Consider the following 7,873-nt stretch of genomic DNA (forward strand, 5'->3'; position numbering starts at 1 on the left):
ACCAATAAAATGTGTGTGTGATTTTCATAAACAGGTCGCAACATCTGCGTCCGTATGCTGCCTCGAACGGCTTCACTTTTTTTAGTGTTATTATTAGAACATTTTTTTCACATATGTCTGTACCCGCTGCGAAGTTTTTATTCACGAATGCCACGAATTTTTTTTTTTCGGCTTTCAGATATTTGTCACAATTGATCAAGTCTGCCTCTTGCATTTCGACGAGTGTAGCCTTAGACTTATTTTCCTTTCACTTTCTTCTGCCTTCATTAAAAATTCTTTTTTCCTCATTTTCTTCTCTCCTCTGTCTGACTTTATGCCTTAGTTTTGTTTACAGTGTGTGATGACGAATTTGCCGTTACACGTTCGGTTATTTCCTTTTATTTTTCACTTCCACGCTTGTCCCATTCAAAGGATCCCTTTCAACTCTCTTAGTTAATTATAAGAGTAACTGTGTAAAGCAATATATGCTGTCTAAACTCGTCAAGGATTCGAACTCAGTCTGGTTTCTCAATACGAGGTCACTAGACCAGGTATCATGACCTTTCCTTATTTTTCATCTACCCCCAGAATTGCAGTGATGTTGATAAAGATGATTCAAAGGAAGAAAAAATGCATATGAAAGGAGCATAAAAATTGCAATAATTTGTGATGAAATCTTACACTGAAGACCCGTTCTTCCTTCTCATGCTCTGGGTAAGATCTCGCCCACCAAGACTTCTGGACCATATTGATCCTTTCAATCAGTTCATGATCGTTCGTGAACCTCTCTTTCTCTGGTCGTGGTTGTGACATTTGTCTTGTGGGTACCTGGCTCGTAAAGCGAATCGTCTTACACTCTCTCTCTCTCTCTCTCTCTCTCTCTCTCTCTCTCTCTTTGGCGGGGGTTACACGAGGTAATCCACCAACTCCCCGGGATAAAACCCATGTACGGATAAATCTTTCTCTTTCTGAATTATGTTCATTATTCAACCTGTCTCTCTCCCTTTGAGTTATGTAGCCATCATTTTCTCCTTGATTTTAATTCACTATAAACAAAAGTGCCGTTGACCAAAAAAAAATATTAGTATAATTTTCTATCTTTCAGTTACATTTATATAAAAAATTTTTATCAGAGATGCCTGCGTGTAAATAAATATTCAGTATCATGTGTTATAATGAGCAGTATGATTATATTTCAGTTAGAAATAATTCAACACTGATTAAACAAAGTGATAATTAGTCATTCAGTGAATATATATTTGTATGTATATGCATGTATGCATGTATATATACATTATATATATATATATATATATATATATATATATATATATATATATATATATATATATATATATACATATATATAAATTTCTGACTCATCAGATCAAACCCTGGTCTTTCAACTGTGTTGATTATCTCTCTCTCTCTCTCTCTCTCTCTCTCTCTCTCTCTCTCTCTCTCTCTCTCTCTCTCTCTATATATATATATATATATATATATATATATATATATATATATATATATATATATATATATATATATATATATGCATGAATGTATGCATTATGAGGTTTAGAAAGACAAGCTGAAGAGAGAGAGAGAGAGAGAGAACTCATTTGAAGAAAAGACCGTAATTAAAGTTGTGTTCTTGTGAAGGCGTTCCTGCTCCCTAAGAGCAGGTGGATGGACACCTATCTACCACTTTCGTATGCTTCCATCTGTGGTGTTTACTGAGCTGCATTTCTTCAAAAGACATCTGGGAAAATTTGAGATACACACACACACACACCCACAAAGCTTCAAATGTCGTTTGATATCCAGTTCACTCTACCCCGGAAATAATACTGAAAGAGGACTATAATTGATAAGAGGTTCATCATCTGGCGGACTCGACCCCCCGAACAGCAAGAACCAGCGACGTTCAGATACGAACTAGACTACAAGACTGTCAAGAGAGATATGAGTACGGCAGAGTCAGTGGTCATGGTGGAGGTGGGATGATGCCGACGCTAAGTGCAAATACCTGCGCTCGGCGGGGCATATGCACGGCAGAGTCGTATATCAACTATTATATATATATATATATATATATATATATATATATATATATATATATATATATATATATATATATATATCAGCATATATATCAGCATAAAGGCGGACCAGTGAAACGTACTAAATTCAGCATAATTCTTTATTTCCAACGTTTCATAATAATTCGTTACTATATCATCAGGGAATATGTTACAGAATTAATAAAATTACTCTAAAAATTGTTCTTAAAATCATTAAAATCCATAAAATACAATACAAATGAAAAATTTAAAAAAATAGATAAAAAAAACAACCAGACCAAAGGCTGCTAACAGCCTTATGCAAAGAAAGCAGAAGACAGAATGTGCAAATGAAAAGTGAAGAGGTCTGGGTGTTTAACTGGGTGACTACTAATCAATAGTGTAAAGTGCGTTTGTTTTACTGGAGTTCCCCCTTATATTATAATGCGTTGGGTGATAGCAAACATACACACCACTCTTCTTCTTCCCCCGCCTCCTCCAGCGATGATTAGCAACCAAGATGAAATGTGATGAGAAAACAGGCAGTAAATTTTTATTGTGTCGTGATACTCCTCGTGTCAAGGATCTATAGAAATCAGTTTTTGTAGGTTTGAAATGATTTTGCATTGTTGTCGATTTTGTTCTGATAAGATATTTATTAGTAAGAGTGGTAAGTTGTCTGCAAATTTATTTGATAACCCTTGCGCATAAATAAATTAATTTTTTAGTCTACTTGGACAACTTGCTTTAGAGTAGGAGAGAAATGCGTGTGTTGTGTGTGAATCAAATTGGTAAGTTATACCTAAAATGTGACAGACACTGAAATATATACAAAATCCCAAAGTAAGACTTATTCACTTAAGTACTCAGAGATATCACAGGCAAGCTATGCAGATGAAACACTTCACAATACCAAAACACGTGTGATGCATTTTATGCTCAACCCTTAGAAGGAGACATGAATTACTAGGAACATAATTAGTGAATATAACTAACAACAAATTTCCTATACAAGTGGCTGCAACATATAAGTAAAGTTTGAATGTCTGACTTATTGTAGCTTGATAAGATGTGACTGCCAGGGAAGCACCCATTCGTCGCCAGCAGGTTTCCTCAGAAGAAAGGCACGTAGCAATTGTTAGTATCATTAACCCAACGCTCGTGGGTACTGCGCAAGTCTCTAACCCCGGCTACTTTGTGCAAGGCGTTACATGGGTTACAAGTAAATACAAGCTCATCCTTGATCTCCAAGAAGCGCCGCCACTGCAGGTAGCGCAGATAGGAAACGGGGTTGTTACGCAGGTTAACCAAGTATTCTGGCAGTGCCGAAACGTTCTGAAAAGACTGGGAGTTGATGTAAAGAACCTGGTGGTAAAATCTTGTCGTGTTCCCTTCCTCCGTACACGACCGTCACCATCCCGTACTGCATCGCCCTCCACACCTTCTCAGTGCTGTAGTCTACGCATAAAGAATTTTCCCAAGAGAGATAAAACAGGTGAGTAAGCCAGCGGTAACAGTATCTGTCATGATGGTTCCTGCTACGTTCACATGCTTTTCCAGGTCGGCGATGATATTCTCTCTTTTGGAGGCTGTTGGGCAGTGGCTCGCCATCCATGAGGCAATTTTGGGACGCAGTGCCCACCTTACTTCCTGCTCTGTAAAGTGGAATTTATTTGTGTTTCGCTCGTCCCCTTGTGCAGCGTGGCTGGTGCTCCCTGCCTTACTCCGAGAGGCATCACTTGATGTCTGAGGTGCCTGCTGGAGTTCTCGCATTAGAGTCTCACTGATGCTTAAAGATCCATTAATTAATTCGTATTTCAATAATATTTCCTGAACGACCTTTTCTCTCAGAATCAAAATTATTTTGTTGTGCATAGATCCTTCCTTATTCATCATATCATCATAGATTTTTAGATGTTCAATATACTTCTGGTAGGTCCTACTTGATTTGTCAATGTTGATTCCTTCGATTATGGGACATTCGACAGAATCGTCCAAAGGCCTCAGGGCGGTATTATCTGTTGATATGTTACTCAAATGATGATAAGACATCGTCAAGTTGAAATAATTTCCATTTTTTTTCTGCTGCTGACCATGCTCCCAGGGTTTGTTTGACCTAAAGGCGATGCCTGGAAAGTCAGAGATGAAATAAATGAATAACCATTGAATAAACGTTTTGTAATTTGACTAAAAGGTAAGCATTATGACAGGCTTTCCAGTACTTTCAGACTTTAGATAAGCACTTTGTTACATTAAGAATTTCTCTAGTTTCTGATACTCTAAATCAATAGGAATGTGGAGAGGGAAATGCACGCTTTTATGATCAGTTTTCATTTTAGAAATCATGGATTTTTTATGCAAAATAATACAGAGAAAAATAAGCTTGAAAGACTCGTGCAATAAGCTCGGCTCAACTTGCAGAAAAAAGGTAGCCTATATTTTCAAGTAAATGCATAGGTAAATGAACGGAGGTACCTCTAATTCTAGCCTGACCCAGAGTTGGTGTGGTTTTCGAGGAGGAAGATCTCCAGGGTTGAAATCAAAACTAAAAAACAGCACAGCGTCAGCGTCATTGATTCGTTTCCTGGATCCTTCGTAAGTCCATACAAACTCGCACCTGTGTCAGTTAAGTGTAGGTTGTTAATGACAGATTTTTTTTAATGTCTCTCGGACATGCTAATAGAAATAAAGAAGAGGCTGAATTATACTGGAATGTAACAGAAATCAGAGGAGTTTATATTCACTAGAATATCAACGTAAATTTACACTGGTAAGAATATAATCCTTACAGTGATCTCATAACTGAGAAAAGTTTTTGAGATTTTAAAAGACCCATTCCCTTTTGTCGAAGAGAAAATATATCTGGAAGGAGTAGCAGCGCAGATGTGTAATGAGTTCAAGTGTCATTTGCATAGCCGTTGCTGGTGGCCATATTACTGCTGTTATATTTCGGACTGTTAGAATTTGTACCATGGACTTTGACATGATAGAATTGGAGATCTCACTGCCTGAAGGCACATATAGGCACATTATGAGGCCTATTTCGAAAGCTATGTTGGTGGGCATGACCATGAGAAGGGTTTTGATGTCTGGTAAATTACCAGTGAAGTGCTTCACTTCTTAATAAAATTTTCTTTGCCCTTCCACTTAGAGTCTATATCTGCCTTCTATCCTAGTAGCTCCAGGTTGTAGCAACGAGTCTGTCACCGTTCTTCATGAAGCAATGATCCTTTCATGATTTAGGAAAATTGCCATGTCGACCAATCTCTCCTATTGGCCTTAACTTCCTTTTGCGCATGAAATAACCTGCAAAATTATCTATTTTGCAATACAGTGGACCTCTGCCTATTCGCGATTCCGGATTTGCGGCTTCACCTATTCGCGGATTGCTCTAAGGACATATATACACATTATTTGTGGAAAATTCGCCTATTCGCGGTATTTTTCATAGAGAAATATTCACAAATTACTGTATTTTCATATCATTTTCGTGACTCAATGCTCTTTTTGTGATAAAACTATTAAAATATTCAGTATAAGGATTTTTAGAAGGTTTTTTGGTGTTTTGAACTATCAAAATTGTTATAAGCATTTTTAGTGGGGTTTTAAGTATTTGCAGATTTCAGCTATTCACGGGGGATAGTGGTATGCTTTCCCCCTGAATACTGGGGGTCGACTGTATTGTATTTGGTTTACACTCCTGTCTTGAAAGATTCTCTCATAGTATCTGCTTCTGAATATCTTTTATTTATTTTGCATTTCTTGTATCATATGAAAGAATAAAAATCAGAGTGGACAGGTTATCTTTGCTGAAACAGCAGAGGAAAAGAAAGGAAATGGTGAATAAAAGTAATCCAGAAGCAGTCGAGCCATTTTTTAGAATTCGGAAATAAAAATTGGGAAAAGAACCCAGCAAATATTTTTATTCTCTTTAACGGTTTCTGAGGAAGAAGCAAAAAGTTGTAAATGATAATTATGTTATTGTTCACATAAGTTGCGAGAAGTGAATGTAGAGAACAAGGCAAAAAATGAAGGGCTTGAGTGAAAAGAACAATGGAGTAGAGGAAGCAAATGTAAAAAAAAAAACAAGAGATAGTGAGAGAAAGTTGTTTGAAAGACAAGAGTTACTGGGAGATGATTATGCGCGGGAGAAGCGGAGATTGAGGGAGAGAGGAAGTCCAAGTTGAGGAATTGAAAGCAGATTGATGAGGCTTATAACATAACGTCAAGCTACGTTAAAAAAAATGTTGATTTACAGCAATAAAATATAAAGAAGAAAGGTGATTCAGTAAACAGGCAAAATAACAAAAGTTTTGAATTGAAATACAATATTAATGATAAATGTTCATAACTGCCTAACAGAAAATATTGCAGTAACAAGGGAGGATGTGTGCTAAACTAATCAAATAAAAAGATATTACTAAGAAATTACTATCGTAGATACAAGTAAGAGCAAATTAAAATAAACATACACACACACAAACAAACAATTGGACGAGTGCACTACAGTTTACGTTATTAGGATAATGTATTTACAGCCTCATTAAATCTGCTGATTACCTCCTAGTCATTAGTCAGAAAGCGAATGTCATAGTTAAAAAGATTTTGCCGGCTTTTACAGTAATGGTCTGTAATAGGTATTGCAGGGCAGTAAACTTATTTCTGGCTTTTAAAAAGGGATCAGTGAATTATCAGTTTCAAAGGAGCTCCGTTTGTCTCACGTACTGACATATGTATTCTTGGACGTGCTTATACACTGTGGGTTATTCATAAACCCAAACTCAGTGATAATACTGAATGTAACGGTGAATTAGGTGATAATTTTTAAAAAATTCTTTTTCACAGCGGGACTCTTGTGGGAGGAACAAGTGTGCATTAGATCACTATCATACCTAATGAAAGTGTCACAACATTTTTCTGCTGTCGCAAGTATAAAAGTGTTCAGAATTTCATTGAATTTCAGTTAATTGTAAGACGTGTTAGTGAATGGTCAACAGTAACATAAATAATATAATCTTAAGTAAAATAATACTTAGTGACTATTATCTTTATTATTATGAAACTAATACAAAAATCTTTAAAATGAGTGTAGCATCTTGTTTTGATCGGCCAAAGTGACAGAAAGGACTCTTCAAAGGAGTAGGCATAAGGATGTATATCCTTATGTATCCTGCTCGTTTGGAAGTTGACTGCAGGTGTTATTATCAACTATGCCTTATCCAAAACAAAAAGCTCTCAGATTTCTGCTGTGTCCCAGTGAGCTTGTGAAAGGGTAACAGAATACTTTGATTTTTGATCTGGTCAGTATTCAAATGCCTAAATATCTAAGTGTTCGGATTATCAGGAAATCATGGACACTACATTTGAATAAGTTCAGCGAAGTAGAATCCTTTCAGACAATACTGCCAACAGTAGACCAATACGAGTTTTATGTTATGTTACTGTTTTTTTATTTTTTATTTTTTTTTTTTTTTGGGGCCGGGTTATGGTCCAGCGCAACAATGCTTTCCGTCACCAATACGAGAAGACACACTACTTCCCCAGCTTCCCGTGGTCCCAGCAGACTCTGACCGCACATATATATATATATATATATATATATATATATATATATATATATATATATATATATATATATATAATGTGTGTGTGTGTGTGTAACTGTAATGACCACAATGCCTCTTAACTTTCTCGAATTCTTCGCGTTTTTTGGATACGCTTGCCAAAAAGCGCGAAGAATTAGAGAAAGTTAAGAGGGCATTGTTATATATATATATATATATATATATATATATATATATACATATATATATATATATATATATATATATATA

The sequence above is a fragment of the Macrobrachium rosenbergii genome, chromosome 21 (assembly GCF_040412425.1).
Source record: "Macrobrachium rosenbergii isolate ZJJX-2024 chromosome 21, ASM4041242v1, whole genome shotgun sequence".
NCBI classification, from domain to species: domain Eukaryota; kingdom Metazoa; phylum Arthropoda; class Malacostraca; order Decapoda; family Palaemonidae; genus Macrobrachium; species Macrobrachium rosenbergii.